The sequence below is a fragment of the Macaca nemestrina genome, chromosome 2 (genome assembly GCF_043159975.1).
Source record: "Macaca nemestrina isolate mMacNem1 chromosome 2, mMacNem.hap1, whole genome shotgun sequence".
Lineage (NCBI taxonomy): Eukaryota > Metazoa > Chordata > Mammalia > Primates > Cercopithecidae > Macaca > Macaca nemestrina.
The window spans coordinates 103,075,748-103,095,106 of NC_092126.1; the positions used below are offsets into that span (position 1 = coordinate 103,075,748).

Genomic DNA, 19,359 nt, shown 5'->3' on the forward strand with positions numbered 1-19,359 from the left:
AAGAACACATGCCTAGTTAATAAGAGAACAGATATAGAAAAGGGGGAAAGAATGGAGAATGAAGAGGGAAGGAAATGTTTAGTTACTGAAAGCTTCCAGTGTGTCTGTCTTTCTTTCCCCTTTCCTTCCTTCCTTCTTTCCTTCCTTCCTTCCTTCCTTCCTTCCTTCCTTCCTTCCTTCCTTCCATCCTTCCTTCCTTCCTTCTTTCTTCCCTATCTCCCTCTGTCCCTCCCTCCCTCCCTTTTCTTTTCTCTTTTCTTTCTTTCTTTCTTTCTTTCTTTCTTTCTTTCTTTCTTTCTTTCTTTCTTTCTTTCTTTCTTTCTTTCTTTCTTTCTTTCTCTTTCTTTCTTTCTTTCTTTCTCTCTCTTTCTCTCTTTCTCTTTCTTTCTCTCTCTTTCTTCCTTCCTTCCTTCCTTCCTTCCTTTCTCTCTCTCTTTTCCCTCCCTCCCTCCCTCCCTCCCTTCCTTCTTTCCTTCTTTCCTTCCTCCCTTCCTTCCTTCCTTCCTTCCTTCCTTCCTTCCTTCCTTCCTTCCTTCCTTCCTTCCTTCCTTCCTTCTTCCTCTTTCTTTTCCTTTCTTTCAACGGAGTCTTGCTCTTGTTGCCCAGGCTGGAGTGCAGTGGCATGATCTCGGCTCCCTGCTACTCCCACCTCCCGGGTTCAAGCGATTCTCCTGTCTCAGCCTCCCGAGTAGTTGGGATTACATGCACCCGCCACCATGCCCAGTTAATTTTTTGTATTTTTAGTAGAGGCAGGGTTTCACTATGTTGGTCAGACTGGCTGGTCTCGAACTCCTGGCCTCGGGTGATCCACCTGCCTTGGCCTCGCAAAGTGCTGGGATTACAGGCGTGAGTCACCATACCTGGTCTTTCCAGTGTGTCTTTATAATTACATTTTACATGTGCTTTTGGTTAATTGTCAAGCAAACCCTGTAAACAATGCACAGTGAGGACAGAGGCTCAGAAAGTTAAGTAGCATACCCCAAAATAACAAAACTGATTTTGTAGAGTTAAAGCAGTCATGACAGAATTCCTCAAAAAAATTGAAAATAGAATTACCACATGATCCAGCAATCCTACTTCTGGGTATATATCCAAAAGGGTTCAAAGCAGGACCTCAAAGAGATATTTGTATACCCATGTTCATCACAGCACTACTCACAATAACCAAGAAGTGAAAGCAGTCCAAATGTCCATTGACAAATGAATGGATAAAGAAAATGTGGTATATACATACAATAGAATATTATGCAGCCTTAAAAACGAAGAAATTCTGTCACATTTTACAACATGGAGGAAATTTGCTGAATAGGCCAGTAACAAAAGGACACATACTCTATGATTCTACGTATATTAAGTATCTAAAGTAGTCAAAATCATACCAACAGAAAGTAGAAAGGTCACAGTCAAATACTGGGGAGGGAGGAGGGGAAAAAGTATTCAGTGGATATAGAGTTTCATTTTTGCAAGACAAGTTCTAGAAATCTTGTTCACAACAATGTGAATGTATTTAATTGAACCATACATTTAAAAATGGTTGAGATAGTAAATTTTATGTTATGTGTTTTCTTACCACAATAAACCAGAATTTTTCTTTAAAGTCACAGATTGTTTGCTACTCTTTGAGAATTGCCTTCTAATTCCACTGGAAGCATCCCAGTGACTTGCTTTGGTGACTTGTTTAACCAATGAAAGGCAGAGGAAGTGATGTTCTGGGATTAGATCATAAGAAGACTTACAGCTTCTGGGAGTCATTAGCTACCACTGAAGAAGTCTGTCTACCCTGAATGTGCCATGCGGGAGAGGCCATGTGCAGGTGCTCTGGCTGATGGTCTCAGCTGAGCCAAGCTTTCCATCCATTCCTCTGAGGCATAAGATGTGAGAATGAAGCAATATGGGACCCTACATACCAGCTATCTGGGTGATTACCACTGAGTTATCTCTGTTAACAGCTTCTGGAGCAGAATTGTTTTTAATGGCCAGCATGGGGCCTCCATTCAGCCTGTCAAATTTTGCATCTGTGCCACTTTGAAAAAGTATAAATGAATATTCTTTAGAACCTAAGTAGGGAGTTACAACTATCCTTATTATTGTGTGTATGTATGTATGTATGTATATATAGATGTATTTGTTCTCCTTTTTATATTTGGTAATAAGATTAAATCTTCTCAGTGGGATAGGTTCAAAGTGATGTGACCAGTTTCCTTTTGGCCAGCAAATGCCATTTAGCCTTCTGAACAGCTCCTGTGGCCCCAGCTGTGTTGTGATTGATACCAAGGAGCATCCCAGTTCCTGAAAAATTGAGCCTTCCAGGAGGACTGGGAGAAAATTACACGTTTGCAAGTGCAGAGCAGGCATTGATAAAGGTCATATCTAGTGGGAATGTGCAATAGGCAACCCAGCATACATATGAGTAAGGGCCCTGGGGAAGCCTGGCTCACCCCACCTGTCCATGAGTGGATGCTTATGATCCACCATTAGTCAACTTCTCCCTAATGTTGAAGAGTTTTTACATCTGCTGTTTCCTTATCTGGAAGAAGTAATATCTCAGTGCCTCAATTCCTTAATGTGAATGAGTTAATTAGGTGACTTTTAAGGGAATGGATGTTTGAAGGCCTTTGACAATGAAGAAATAACCTGCCGGGTGTGGTGGCTCACGTCTGAAATCCCAGCACTTTGGGAGGCCAAGACAGATGGATCACTTGAGGTCAGGAGTTTGAGGCCAGCCTGGCCAACATGGCAAAACCCCGTCTCCACTAAAAATACAAAATCTAGCTGGGTGTGGTGGCACATGCTTGTAATCCCAGCTACCTGGGAGGCTGAGGCAGGATAATTGCTTGAACTTGGAAGGCAGTGGTTCCAGTGAGCCAAGATCATGCCACTGCACTCCAGCCTGAGCAACAGGGTGAGACTCTGTCTCAAAAAAAAAAAATAGCAAAGAAAAGAAAATAAATGACCAAAAGCAAACAACCAAAGGAGAATGTAGAGACACTACTAATGACTTTCCTTTTTCCCATTTTCATGAGGCCACCATGTATGGGACAACAAAGGACCTGATAACTCCACAGGATGTCAGATCTTGGTTTTCCATCTTGTTTTGCACAGCCAAGCAATGCTGTCTTTATTATGATGAGTTATAGAATAAATGCAAACACTCAGAAGATCAGCTGTCACTATACTGCCCAGGCAAAGCTCCCTATCCATGTTTGTCTCATTCCAGGCTTCCCAGAGAAATGGAACTGTGCATGATGCTGGTGATTTCAGGTCCTCTGGGTTAATACCAGAAGGGTCATGATATGGTGGGCTGTGTCCCCACCTAAATCTCATCTTGAATTGTAGCTCCCGTAATCCCTGCATGTCATAAGAGGGACCCAGTGGGAGGTAATTGAATCATGGGGGCAGGTTTTCCTGTGCTGTTTTCGTGATAGTGAATAAGTCTCACGAGATCTGATGGTTTTATAAAGGGCAGTTCCCCTGCACATGCTCTTGCCTGCTGCCATGCACCATGTAAGATGTGCCTTTGCTTCTCCTTTGCCTTCTGCCATGATTGTGAAGCCTCCCCAGCCATGTGGAACTATAAGTCAACTAAACCTCTTTTTCTTTATAAATTACCCAGTCTTGGGTATTTCTTTATAGCAGTATGGAAATGGACTAATACAGGCAACTTCCCAGATCTGTAATTTCTGGTCTTTTGGAAAGGACTGGGGGAATGGGGCTGGTACTATGAATAGAAGAAGAAAAAAAGAGGCTGAGGGGCATCTTTCTCAGCAGATGGAGTCATTCCTTGCTCCCTGCTTCCTCCACGTGGGGCACCCAGTCAGAGAAGCCCCATGTTTGGCTCCCAGATCTGCTGCACCTGTGCAAGCTGGCATTTGTTTTCTATTTGAAATAACAATATCACAGTCTGTGGTCATTACTCTCTGGAGACCCTTCCACTACAAAGCTATAAGGTTCCATGCGGAGGAGGAGGAAGCAAGAAAGCCACACAGCCAGCCAGTTATAACCACTTAGAAACACTTTTATTCTTACGAAGTCAAGAGGCTCCAGCTGACAGGGCAAAGTGATGTCTCAATCTTTTCTCAAAGAGCACACTGGGACCAGACTTATATACATCACCCTTTTGTGGCCCATGTACTTGGATTCACATATTCTTCAGTATGTTCATGCCACTCAGCTGCTTCCCCAAATGTTTTCTCAGCTCAGACCTTCCAGAGCTGAAGACAGCATCTCACATTTGAAAATCGCAAAGTCTTGCCTAAATTTAACAAACTAGAGTGATGGCTCAGACCATGCAGGGCAAATAAAGACAAAAAAATATGTAATAGGTAGGCACTGATATCCTTGGCTGGGCAAGATGGCTTATGCCTGTATCCTAGCATGTTGGGAGGCAGAGTGGGTGGATTGCTTGAGCTCAGGAGTTTGAGACCAGCCTGGGCAACATAGAGAAACCCATTATCTACAAAAAATACAAAAATTAGTTGGATATGGTGGTGTGAACCTGTAAACCCAGCTACTCAGGAGGCTGAGGTGGGAGGATCACTTGATCTCCGGAGGTTCCAGTGAGTTATGAGTGCATCACTGCACTCCAGTCTGGGCAACACAGCGAGACTTTGTCTCAAAAATAATATAAAATAATAAAACCCTAATTAGACCAATGTGTATGTGGGTATTCAAACCACATTGCCTCAAGATTACTATTAAATACTTGTAGGCAAAATCGCTAATTTAACAAATATTAATTGAGGTCCAATTTCCTTCAAGGTCCTTTTCTAGGTGCTGAGGATACAGTGGGAATGAAATGAACAGTTTCTTTCCCCTAAATGGCTTTGCATTTTAGTGGGAAAGATATAAAATAAACAATGACCATCTCTATCTGTTTGTCCCTCTCTGTTTCTGTCTAAATCTATCTATCTATCTATCTATCTATCTATCTATCTATCTATCTATCATCTCACACAGTTAGTAGGAATCATTAGTATAAAGTAGAGAAATTCTAAATTTGGGTTGTCCAATATGGTAGCCACTGATCATGCGGGGCCATTTAAATACACATTTAAATTTATTAAAATAAAAAATTTAAAAATTCAGTTCCTTAGTCTCATTAGCTATTTCAGTTGTTTAATAGCCATATGTGGTTAGTGCATACTATACCAGATAGTGCAGCTATAAAACAATTCTATAATCACAGAAAGTTCTGAACGGCACTGCCCCAGCTTAACTGTCTGCATGGCTAATTTCACTGCCCTTTAATATTAAGCCATGCTGATTATATTAGTCAAGGATCTTCAGAGAAACAGATCCAATAGGGGGTGTGTGTGTGAGTGTGTGTGTGTATGTGTGTATGTGTAAGATTTATTACAAAAGTATTGGCTCAGGTAATTATACAGGCTGAAAAGTCCCAAGATCCCAGGGTGAGTCAACAGTCCGGAAACCCAGGAGAACCAGTGTTGTAGTTCTAGTTGGATTCTGAAAGCCTGAGAACCATGAAACTCGATGGTGTGGTTCTAGTCTGAAGGCCAGCAGAGTTGAAGCCCACAAAGAGCTAATTTTTCAGTTTGAAGGCAGGTAAAAGCTGATGTCCCAGTATGATGGCTGTCAGGCAGGAAGGATTTTGTCTTACTTGGAGGATGGTCAGTCTTTTTGTTCATTTCAGGGCTTCAACAGATTGGATGAGGCCCACCCACATTAGGGAGAGCAACCTGCTTTACTCCACTGCCCATCCCTGCCCCAAATCACACAAACACCTAGAATAAAGTCTGATCAAATCTCTGGGCACCGGATGACCCAGTCAAGTTGACACATAAAATTCACCATCACCCCAACCTTAGTTCATATTAACACTAGTAATTGTGACATTTGGAAGCAGTACAAGTATACATCCAACCAGTCTAGCTACTAAAATTTCACCTGTGATTTCATTTCCTCTCCAAAATGGTAAATTCTGAAGTCAGAGGGAAGGAGCAGCTTACACTTGAACTTGTATCAAATGAAATTTTAGAGCATTTTCTTGGGCCAATATTGAGTTTGGATTTGTGGTGATATGACATGGGTTCAAATCCGAGCCTTGACACTTGCTAGCTGTACCACATTGAGCATATGATTTAAGGTCCCTGAATCTTACTTTTCTCACCTGTAAAACAGGATGACAACATCTTCCTCACTGTTGCTGTAAAATATAAATGAAAAAAATGTGAGGGTGTTTGAAAGATGTGAGTCATGCCAAGGCCTCCACGATGTGACTTTGAAATGGGAGATCATTTCATTGTGTGCCTCCAGAAGGCACAAGATGTACTTTCTTCATTTTGATTTCCTCCAGTGCACGTGTTACATGATAGACATTGAAGACACATTGAATGACTAAACATATGCATGAATTTGGGGCCAAACTAATTATGAACTTTTAAGAAGTAGATAACATATTTTGTCTTCCTATGCTTAACATAATGCCATGTTCACCTATTAAGCTTCTCTGGGAAAACACAATCTATACTCTCACACAACACTTCTGATATCAGATGTGTGGGGATTTTTCCCATATCAAGCAATTCTCTAACTCTCCAAACACCAACTGAATAGCCTACAATTTAATTCAATTCTTACACTATCTACCTGGAGTTAGGTTCAGATCCCACAAGTTAAGGGCTTAATCCTACAAGACTGCCCACTTCAGATGCCAATCACGAGTCTGGGCCTCCAGTGCTTCTGACAGAGCAGCTATAAATCAAGGGGTTCCCATGACCCTCTCCTTAGTTTTGATGATTTGCTAGAATAGCTCATGGAACTCAGGTAAACACTTCACTTATGTTTCCTGGTTGATTATAAAGAAAATAAAAGAGCCAGATGGAAGAGGTGCACAGGACAAGGTCTTGAGGGGGATGGAGTGGAGCTTGCATGCCTTATCTGAGTGTGCCACCCTCCCAGAACCTTCACCTGTTCAGAAACCCAGAAGCTCATCAGATCTTTTTGTTCAAGAGCTTTTTGAAGAGTTCAATCTCCAGGCCTCCTTACCCCTTTCCAGAGATATGTGGGTGGGGCTGAAAGTTCCAACCCTTTAATTCTTAGTCTGTCTGGTATCCAGCCCCCATCTTGAGGCTATCTAGAGACCCCAACCTAAGTACCTCCATTAACATAAATTCGAGTGTGATCAAAAGGGACTCCTTATGAATAACAAGACACTCTTATCACTCAGGAAATTCCAGGGGTTTTAGGATCTCTGGGATAAAGATGAACTATATTTTATGTTATACTACAGTTTCCAAAAATGTTTTATAATATATTATCAAAGTTTGAAATTCAAAAAAAGAGTTTGTTCATAAGCAGCCTAAGTCTAGGAGATTGACTACTTTATAAAAATATAAAACCATTAGATACTGAATTTTATGTCATTCCTCTTAGTGTGTCAGAGATTAAAATTACATTTAATAGCTTTTTGTTATTTTCACATCATCCAGCCGCATTTTCAGTTCAATAATTCACCCACTACTGCAGTCATTACATCTCATTTGGGAGAAGAGAATAATTCTGTTTCACTCATAAAGGGCACGTTGGTCTATATTATCTCCTCCAATATCACCTATAAAATCGTTTCTGATTTTCTATTTTTCAGCTTAATGTGACCTTTCCCTGTAATGAATAAAAATATATTCATCAACTGATCTCGGTGAATTTTCTTTCTGATAACAAATGCCATGACTGTATGAAGAGACTTCCTCATTATCTTAATAAAAGGAAAAGGGCTGAGTCACAGCGGCGTATGATTCATTGACTTAGCAGGCCAGTGAGTCGGTTGGGCCCTGACTAGAGATTGTAAGTATGACAAAGCGGGCAGGAAGATTTCTGCTTCATGAGTTGCCACTATGGAATAGGGGACCAGGTCGATGAATACGACTAGGGAATGGAAGCTCTGTTGGTTACAGAGATACTTGGACCTCCGCAGAACAGTCAGTGAAATCAAGAGGGCTTTCACCAGGATAGCCAAAAGGCTAAGAAGCAGGTAAGGGAAGTTTTGCAGTAACAGCAGAAGCGTGAATCTGTCCGATGTGGGCTTGTTTGTGAAATCTGGAAATAAAAGCAGCACAAGCCTTGGTACAATAGAACTGTCTTTTTCAACAAAGTGTTAGTAAAAATGATAATACTTGTTTTTATGAGACAGTAAGGCAAGAAACACAATCGGTTCAAGAAAACTAGAGAGATGGAAAATGTTAGTAAGCACTTACTATGTGGTGTGCTGCATATATCATTCTATTTAATCTTCAACACTCATGAGAGTTATGATGAAGCTTATGTGTTGGGCAGGAAGTGATAAAATGACATTGCCCTTTTTAATGATAGTGCTCAGGAAAGCGTCCTATAACTGTACAAACATGGGACCCATTGGTGAGCAGAAAAGGGTTATTATCTTACCTACACAGTTAGTCAGAGTGCAAATGAACACAGCTTTCTTGGAGCACAATTCAATAATATTCAAATTCGTCTTTGGTCTCTGCAAAATGTGGATGAGCACAAAAATATCACAACAAGGATATCCTTTATGACACTGTTAATAACAGAAAAAATAGAAATGACTTGATTCTATAATAAGAAGAAATTAAATAAAGTCAAAGTAGTGCAATAACTATAATAAAATGCTATGAAATCATTTAAAAATGGGTATGTAGAAAAATAATGACATGGGGAAATAATGTTTGCAATATACTGTTGGAAAAAAGTAACAAAATATGTGTGTAACATAACACAGCATATTAGGTAGAATCTCCTGATCATCTATCTGATTCTAAAGCACATGGCTTTTAAAAATATATCAAATAGAATTTTTTCACAGTCTCACTCTGTCGCCTAAGTTGAATTGCAGTGGCATGATCTCAGCTCACTGCAACCTCCATCTCCCAAGTTCAAGCGATTCTCATGCCTCAGCCTCCCACGTAGCTGAGACTATTGGTGCATGCCACCACACCCAGCTACTTTTTGAATTTTTAGTAGAGACAGGGTTTCCCCATGTTGACCAGGCTGATCTCAAACTTCCAGCCTCAAGTAATCCACCCACCTCAGCCCCTCCAAGTGCTGGGATTGATTACAGGCATGAGCCACGGCACCTGGCATCAAATAGACTTTCCATTACAATTTATTGTCCCATCTCAAGTGTCACCTTCTTCATGGAGATTTTGTAGACTCCTTTTGCTGGTTGGGATTTCTCTCTCCCTGCCCTGTACCCCAGAGCACTTTGGTTAAGGAGTTTGGATAATTTACCAGCTTGCTTAGTTCAAGATCACATTCTTTGTTGACATGCTGAAGTACAGTTTCTTTAATGGTGGCTGCTTGGGGGAGGGGAAAAATAATTAGCTTCCTAATTTTATGAGCTTTTTGTTTCTCTAAGACCCTTACATTCAAACTTGTGCTTCCATCTTTTCATTTACCGTGAAGATTCCAAAAGACATCTTCACTGTTGGTTGCCTCCTTATTCCCCAGAAGCAGTGCACTCTCAGATCATTTCCTTTCAACTTCCTTATAACTACCCCAACCTTATCCATAGCCTGTGTTCTTGTTCACCAGATTTTAGATGCTCTCATTTTTCTCCACTGAGGGTGAGGCCATTTCCCTCTGGTGTACTTTATTTTGTTTTTCATCACAGCTAGGCTCCTGCTGTCCTCTTCTTTCCCACACAGTCTCTGCCCGATGCTCCATTTGGGTGTGAGTTCTGAAGCTGGCTCTGGCTTTGCTGTTTTGAATATTTATTCCCCTACTTACATATGAGCTGATGATGTTAGTCATCTCTGTCTCCTAATTATGCTATAGCATGGTTGAGGGTGGTTTCCTTTGCTTTCTTTAATGGTCTGTACATTTTTTGGAGGATGTAGGAATTGATTCTAATTTAGACAGCTGCCATTATCCTCCAAAAACCTGTAAACTCTATTCATATAATTTTTGAAGACATCAATATCTTTCAGAGAAGCCCAAGTGTTAATTAGATATAAAATAGAACTACCGTAGCGTAAAGTTGGGAGCATAGTATGTGAGGGGTCTCAAAACCTTGCTGCTCAGTTTTTTTCCCTATTCTTGGGATAGCTCTTGAAGTGGATCAATAGAACCTCTCCAGGGAGCATTATACAGCTCCTTGGACTTGACGTTCTCTGTGATCCTTCCAAGTGCTGATATTCTATGATTAAATAAATCATGGGCATTCCATTAATGCTTAATTAACAAGAAGATTCAGTCAACTGGAACAGTATTATGTGCAATCTTGTCCATTGATAATTCTTGGATTTTCCTCATTTTCTTTGTACTCTAGATTTTTTTTTTGTAAGCAATCTTGAGATACAAGAAGAGGGGTATAGAGAGGAATTCATTACTGTGTATTGTGTACCCCTATTGGTGGGCTAAACTAAAATCCCTAATTGGCATGAGCAATTTTCAATTTTCATTCTGCTAGATAAACTTCTTTCCCTGAAACAGAGCTTTATAATGCTTCCTGTTCATAATCATTGCTTACTGAAGGCTCTGTGTCTAGATCTGCTAAAAATGACTTCACAGCACTCCCTCTTGCTTCTTACTACAGTAAGTGGCTTCCATAAGCTTCTGTCTACATTAGCAAATTTTAAATCCCCTTCTGAATATCTGGTCTAGTGCTCTTTACACAAAAATAAGAAAACTTTTCTAATCATGATGCTTCTTAGCATAAATAGAATGCTTTCACCTTTTTCTACAAACCCTTTCAAATCCATTTTCTCATCAGCCCCATTTTTATTGAGCTAAGCTGGGTAGACATTCTTAAAAAAGTATTTTAGTTTTCACAGTATAAAACTAAGGCCAACAGCAGTGAAGTGACTTGTTGAAGATCTATTTGAGAAAACCAGACTTATAATTTGTTTCTTTATTCTCAAATGCACATTGCCCATTATATGTCTCAAAATCTGTAATCAATGCAGATTAAGTTAATCTTCAGTTCATTTTAACTCAGTGATAATAGCACTGTGCTCATGCATATTAGGAATTATAGTTGCTTAATTATGGGAGGGGGTCTTTGCATCAAGCTCATGTCTGTCTTAGTGGTTACTGACACTTTCGAGTCACTGACCACAAGTTGTACAGTCTAACTGTCATTCCTGACACATTTGGTGGGCTCCTGAGGTAATTCATAAAACCATAGGATATAGGGAACAAGAAGGGAGAGGAACTAATTTAAAGGTCTGGGGAACTGCATGTTTCCTCCAAGTCATTTAGAAAACGAACCTGACCCTCTGGTCTCCTGTAAAGGACAAAGGAAAATGACAGTACTCAAGTGATGACTGGGTGATCATGTTATTGTGACTCTGCTGGGGACAAAACCCGATTCTAAGTCTAAGAACTATATTTTTGTTTATATGCCAGAACATGGCATCAGGAAAGGGCAACCTACTTCTATACATACCCTAGAAACCACGGAAAGGCCAATCACAGTCTTTCACCCACAGAAGATGTGGCAGAACACACTATTGACAATAAAGGTCAATCTACCCTCACGGGAACACACTGGACTGAGTAAGTGGTGGGGTGCTGAACAAGGGGAGCCAAGTGGGAACTGACAACCCATCATCTTCTTTGAGCCTCACACACCTTTTAGATGGGTGTAGTTATACCAGCCTTGTTGATAAGGAAACTGAGACTAAAAGAGGATAATAAATAAGGCACCATAAGAAGCCAAGTAGGTGCTGGAGCCCAGAGAACACAAGGCTGTGTCAGAATCCACAGCCTTGACTTAACCAACATGTTAAACTGCCCTGGGATCCACCACTGGATTCAAAAGGCAGGTCCTTCACTATTTGAACAGATGCTTTACCTGTTTCAATCTCACATGCTTCACCTGAAAGCAGAGATAATAGTATCTACTTTATGCAATGGCATGAAGATGGAGACTCTCGGACTAAGATGGTAGCAGAGGCCCGGCGCGGCTGGGCAACTGCGGCTGTTGCTGCGGGGCTGCGCAGGCGGTTCTATCATGTGTTGAAGAAGCTATACATCATTAAGAAACAGCCTCTGGGCTGGGCACGGTGGCTCACGCCTGTAATTCCAGCACTTTGGGAGGCCGAGGCGGGTGGATCACGAGGTCAGGAGTTCAAGACCAGCCTGGCCAAGATGGTGAAACCCTGTCTCTACTAAAAATACAAACATTAGCCAGGCGTGGTGGCAGACGCCTGCAATCCCCGCTACTTGGAAGGCTGAGGCAGAGAATTGCTTAAACCTGGGAGGCGGTGGTTGCAGTGAGCTGAGATGGCACCACTGCACTCCAGCCTAGGTGACAGAGTGAGACTCAGTCTCAAAAAAACAGAGAAACAGCCTCTGCATCAATTTGTAGAAAGACTACTTTTCCCACTACCTGCAGCCTTTTGTAACCCAGTGAGACACATGTTTATTCAAACACAGATATCCCAAATCCTAATAGTTTAAAGTTTATACCATGGAAACCAGTTTTTGAGACAAGGCTCATGGATTTTCCTACCCCAGCTGCAGCATTTCACTCTCCTTTGGCTAGGCAGTTATTTAGGATTGAAGGAGTAAAAAGTGTTTTCTTTGGGCCAGATTTCTTCACTGTCACAAAGGAAAATGAAAAATTAGACTGGAATTTACTAAAACCAGATATATACACAACCACCATGGACTTCTTTGCATCTGGTTTACCCCTAGTTACTGAGGAAACATCTTCAGGAGAAGCAGGATATGAAGATGATGAAGTTGTGGCAATGATTAAGGAAGTGTTAGATACTAGAATATGTAGAGATGTAATCTACAAAGGCTTTGAAGATGGCATCATATGACTGAAACTCCAGGGTTCTTGTACCAGCTGCCCTCGTTCAATCATTACTCTGAAAAATGGAATTCAGAACATGCTGCAGTTTTATATTCCAGAGGTAGAAGGTGTAGAACAGGTTATGGATGATGAATCAGATGAAAAGGAAGCAAATTCACCTTAAAATAATCTGGATATTCTTTGGGTACGACAGTCGGACTTATCGATAATATATATCAAGCTGTTATTATTAATATACTGAGGAACTTGAGGATTAATAAAATATGCAATTTCTTCAGAGAATGATTAAAAAAAGATCGAATGAAGAACTTATGGAAATGTCTGGCACACTATAGCCAATCATTTTCCACTGACTGATTTTATTTGACCATCTGGTTTTTATATCATTAATTCAAAAAGCATGTATTGAGTTAATAATATCAGCTGTATCTTATTTGTTGATCACTTTCCATGTTCTAGGCACAGCTTGATAATTTCTATGTATTATTTTATGTAATCCTTACAATAACCCTACAATGTAAACATTGTTATTATCTTCATTTTACAGTTGAGGGAGCAGGTTCAGAAAGATTAAAAGAAAAAGAGGGTCAAGTATCTGAAAATTCATTTTCCAAAATCATTTCACTAAAAGAGCAATTTGCTAAATAGTTAAGAATTTTTTTTTACATTCAGTTTTGCATCAGCATACATTTTCCTGTCTATGCATTTTATATAAGAAAAGATGACATTTCTCTTATGCACAAAATCCAGTGTTTCTTGATAGTCTATGCTTATGACTTCCCTGGCACTTGCACAGCCCCTTGCAGGAAGATCATGCAGTAAGCTGTCTTATTCTAGCTTATTTGCCTGAAAGTTTAGAGTGAATTGTTATTTAGTTAAAATATCATTGATTGGTTGATCAGTAGATAATTGGATGAGCTAATTAAAAGCTGTTCATTTATTACAAATTGAGTTTTAGTAAATTGACCCAGGGCCGAGGTGGTGGCCAGCTTTCTGCCATTGTTATTGTTGCTACTGATCCTTTACCATGTGGCAGGTGACTGACATCAAGTACCCTGAATGATGCGAGTGCTCAGTATGTTTAGAATTTAAAACAGAACTTATTCTTCCTGATCTTGGGGCTCTGTGTAGTGGGAGCAGAATGATCTCTGCAAAAGCTGTATCTTTCAACTATATATTTATACACCCAAACTCATGTTTATAAAAAGGCCAATAATGCATGTTGTTTATTTTCATGCATGTTGTTTATTTTTAGCTTTGACTAGTCTCTGGCAAAACCCACCTCTTGTAATACAAAGAAAAGGGCTGGCTTTGTTTTCCCTATTCCATGCACTTGTCCAAGCTACAAATATCGGAATCATTAAGATCCTCTTTTTCCTCTCACAGCCCCTGTATTTATGCACATCAATTTGTACTTCTTAAATATCTCACAACAGTCGTCTTTGATACAACCTTTCACCATTATCCAAGAGAAGACACAATCTTCTGTTATCTAATCACTAAAACAATCTTCCAAAAGCTCTCCAACCTGCACCTCTTCCTTACACAATCCATTCTCCACACAGCAAGCAGAATAACCTATCTGAAATGCAAATGCCATATGGTGTCACTCTGCATCTCGGACCCACCATAGGCTCCTTGTCACCTTAAGAATAAAGTCCAGATGAAAATATATGGCAGCCAAACACTTCACAGCTAGGACCCAGCTTCTTCTGCACCTGGACTCTCTCCTCCTGCCAGCATGAATCAGGGCAGCTCTCCAAATGAAACAACCTCTTCTCAGCTCTAGAACTTTGCATATGCTCTCCCTCTGCTTGGAATGTTTTTCTCTTATCTCTGTCCAACTGCTTCTTATTTATCTTCTTCCAAATCATTGAGGTGCAGTTTTAATGTATTCACATAGCTCTTCTATCAGAGAACTCACCATGCTAGACAGCAATTGATGGTTCCTTTTGTGCCTTCACCATAGGACTGTTGACTCATTAGGGGCAAGCACACAAGAAAGCCAAATAAATAGATGTTTAAGGAATGAAATTTAAATATGAGGTAATTTGAATTGCATTCCTGCCCACAACTGATGACAACTAGAAAAATTGAATAAAAGAAAAAAATGTTGAAGGCACAGAAGAACTAGTAAGATATTGAAAAATGACTAGACCGAGAGCCAGGGGGCAGTGGAAGTCTAGAGATATGAACTCAGCTCATTTTAGGAGGTCACCGTAACCTTAATACCAAAATCTGGTATGGGTACTATAAGAAAGAAAATTTACAGGTAAATCTCATTCTTTATTAAAGATGGAAATAGCCTACATATTAGCAAATTCAGCAATATTTTAAAGTGGTAATAAACATTGACCAAATGGTTTTATTCTAGAAATACATGGTTAATTTAACATTTGAAAATCAAACAATGAAATCCTCCACACTAACAGAGTAAAGCAAAAAAAAAAAAACAATACATTCAACATTGTTTTGGAGGTCCTAACAAGGGCTGCAGGACAAAGAAAAGTTAAGGAGATTGAATATGATTAAATAAAATTAGTACTATTCACAAGTAATATAATTTATGTAAAAATGTCTAACACTTCACCGGGCATGGTGGCGCATGCCTGTAATCCCAGCACTTTGGGAGGCTGAGGTGGGTGGATCACGAAGTCAAGAGATTGAGACCATCCTGGCCAAGATGGTGAAACCCGGTCTCTATTAAAAATACAAAAATGATCTGGGCATGGGGGCATGCATGCGTCCCTGTAGTCCCAGCTACTCGGGAGGGTGAGGCAGGAGAATAGCTTGAACTCGGGAGGCGGAGGTTGCAGTGAGCCGAGATCACGCCACTGCACTCCAGCCTGGTGACAGAGCGAAACTCCATCTAAAAAAAAAAAAAAAAAAAATGTCTAGCATGCTAAGAATCTAAAACTCCTGTTAGTTTCCTATTGCTGTGTAACAGAAAATCACAAATCTACATTTGTGATTTGTGCTTAAATGACCTACATGTATTATCTCACAATTTCCTTTGGTCAGGAGTCCAGTCACAGCTCAGCTGGGACCCCTGCTCCAGATCTTGGAAGGCTGCAGTAAAGGTGTCAGCTGGGGCTGGGCACAATGGCTCACATCTGCTATCCCAGCACTTTGGGAGGCTGAGGTGGGCAGATCACAAGCTCAGGAGTTTGAGATCAGCCTGGCCAATACAGTGAAACTCTGTCTCTACTAAAAAATACAAAAACTAGCCGGGCGTGATGGCACGTGCCTATAGTCCCAGCTACTCAGGAGCCTGAGGCAGGAGAATCACTTGAACCTGGGAGGTGGAGGTTGCAGTGAGCCGAGATTGCGCCTTTGCACTTGGGCCTGGGCGACAGAGTGAGACTATGTCTCAAAAAAAGAAAAAAAGAAAAAAAGAAAAAAAAAAGGTGTAAGCTGGGCTGTGGTCTCATCTGAGGGCTTCTTCCATGCTCATGCAGCATAATTCATTTCCTTGCAATTGTATAAGTAAACAGCAGATTGCTTATTTTTTGCGGCAAACAGGAGAATCTCTCTGAACTAAGGGAAGGCCACAATCCATCTAGTGAAGGGCTCCTTTGATCCAGGCCCACTAAGGATAAGCTTCCTTTAGATTAACTTAAAGTCAGTTAATCAGAGACTTGATACACATATGCAAAATCCTTTCACAATAACACAAAGATTAGCCTTTGATTGAGTAACTGGGGACTACAGTTCAAACTAGGAGGGTGGAAAAGGAAAAAGCCATCATAGTTTGACAACTTTATTGAATAAACATTAATAAGCAAAAATCAACTGTTTATCTGTGTTACAGCAACCATTCATAATGACACAAAAATATAAAATGGCTAGTAGCAATCTAATAAACAATGGTCAAGAAGTCGATGTTGAAAACAATACATTATTATTGAGATAAACCAAAGATTAGGTAAATAAATGAAAGAATAAACCATGTTTATGGATGGTGAGATTCGGTATTATAAAATTATCAGTTTTCTTAAAACTTGTCTATAAGTGCAATGCAGTTCTAATGAAAACCTCCAAATTTTGTAAGAAATGACAAAGCAGTTCTAAAATTTATGTGGAAGTATACAAAAACAAAAATAGACAAGAGTTTTGAAAAAGTAAGCAAGTTAGAAAAATTTGTCCAACAAAATATCAACATTTATTATAAGCTAATAAATGGGTTATTTACACAAGGCAAACTCACATACATAAAGACACTTGCTTTATAACAAATGGAGCACTGCAGAACAGTGGAGGAAATGTTAATCTTTTCAAAACATTGTGCTGGGCAATATAAAGTTAGGCTTCTACATCATACTATACCTAAAAATTAATTCCAGGAGAATTGTAGATCTAATTGTGAAACATGAATCAGTAAACTTTTAGAAGGTAAGGGAAGATAGCTTTATGATTTCAGAAAAGAGATTAAAAATTTCATAAATAAAATCTTGAAAGAACTAATAATAGGTAGAAGATAAATTACATTACATTCAAACTGAAAACTTCTGTTCACCGTTTTGCTATTAAATAAGCAAAAATAACTGTTTTTCTGTAATGATATAAAAATACAAAATATACTTCATAATGATGTAAACATATAAAATACATAGGAATAAATCTAACAAAAGATGGGAAAAAAAGCCTAAGTAGAATCCAATACATTATTATTGATATAAGTTAAAGAAGAGCTTAAGATAAATTAAAATACATAAATTGCAGAAGAAATAATTTAAAAAGAAATTAACTCTAAAAAAATCAAGTAAGAAATTACAGAAGATAAATTGAATAAGAATATAAAGAAGACAAGGGTAAAGAAGACAAGGGTAAAGAAGTCAAGTCACAGAGTGAAAGGAGATTTTTGTAATATATAGCACTAACAACTTGCTCATAGTCAGCATATTAAAAAAAACCTCTCACAAATGAAGAAAAAAACAGACAACCAAAAGAACAATGGGCAAGAGACACGAACAGATTCTATCTCTCTATCATCTCTCTCTATCTCTTTCTCTATCTCTATCTTTATCTCTCTCTCTCTAGCTACATCTATATCTGTATGTAAACAAGTGCCCAACAAAAACATGAAAAAGTGTTTACCCTCATCAGTAGTTAGGAAAATATTTGTTAAAAATAATGAACATGAGCCAGAATGGCCAAAAGTAAAAAGACTGATTTTTAAAAAAAATTTTTTATTATACTTTACGTTCTAGGGTACATGTGCATAATGCACCGGTTTGTTACATATGTATACTTGTGCCATGTTGGTGTGCTGCACCCATCAACTCGTCAGCACCCATCAACTTGTCATTTACATCAGGTATAACTCCCAATGCAATCCCTCCCCCGCCTCCCCATCACAGGCCCCGGTGTGTGATGTTCCCCTTCCCGAGTCCAAGTGATCTCACTGTTCAGTTCCCACCTATGAGTGAGAACATGCGGTGTTTGGTTTTCTGTTCTTGTGATAGTTTGCTGAGAATGATGGTTTCCAGCTGCATCCATGTCCCTACAAAGGACACACACTCATCCTTTTTTTATGGCTGCATAGAACAGCCAATGTTGATGAGGATATGGAGCAACAGAAACTCTCATTCACTTTGTAATGTTTAAAATTATCTATAAAATTTAAAGATACACAGAACTTAAGCTCAATGATTCCACTCCTGAGTATAAACTTCTATAATATGCCACGTGAATCAACAGACATAACACCAATGTTGATAATGGCACTATTCTTAGTAGACAAAAGCTGGAAAAAAACACAAATGTCCATCAATAGTAAAATAGATAAGTAATTCATAGTATATTCACTTACTTAAATACAGTAGAAAAATGGCATTGTACGAACAACAGTTATGGGTAACATGATGATTCTTGTAAACATTATATTGTACCAAAGAAGCTGGAGACAAGAAGATACTTACATTCTAAAGTTTTTCCCACACCAGGAGATAGACAAAATTAAGAGAAACAAGAATAAATTGCTTCAAAATCAGTGTAGTAATTGCCTTTGGGAAGAAGGTAGAACAAAGATTGGAAGGGAGTACTAAGGAAGCTTCTGGCCTATTGGTAATGTTGTTTGTTGGCCTTCGTGGTGATTACATAGGTATTTACTACATGATAGAACATTGTTCTGTATATCTTTGCTACATATAATAATATTAAACATTAAGCACACCAGAATTCAAGTGAATTCATAAATAAAAACCCAAAGTTCTTTCTAGTCCCTAGAAGATTTCTCTAACCTTTCCCTAATCCCACACTTCTGGGGTGGAAAGGAGGAAAGGTGTTCACGTAAGAGGTCCTATCCTTCTCTCTTCAGGACTTTCCCTACCACATACTTACTTTGCTGTGTCCTCTCATTCCCTGCGTCCCCACCTGTGTCAAAGAGTTGAAGACCTGCCATGCTGGTCTGCCCAGGGGCTGCTGACCACACAGGAAAAGTGCTTTCAGGTTGTGAGGGCACTGAAGGGTGACCCCTTTCTTTCCATCACTCCTAGCAGGGCATTATTCAATGGGCAGGTGTTTCTAGGAAACATGAGGAACAAAGCATCAGTCCAGACCACTGGAGTCAGTCTTCATGA

General features: G+C 39.5%; 1 pseudogene; it reads left to right on the forward strand.

The window, feature by feature from the left end:
- Nucleotides 1-11,898: 11,898 nt before the first annotated feature.
- LOC105480613 (NFU1 iron-sulfur cluster scaffold homolog, mitochondrial-like) lies at nucleotides 11,899-12,952 on the forward strand (annotated as a pseudogene).
- The last annotated feature ends 6,407 nt before the right edge of the window (nucleotides 12,953-19,359 follow it).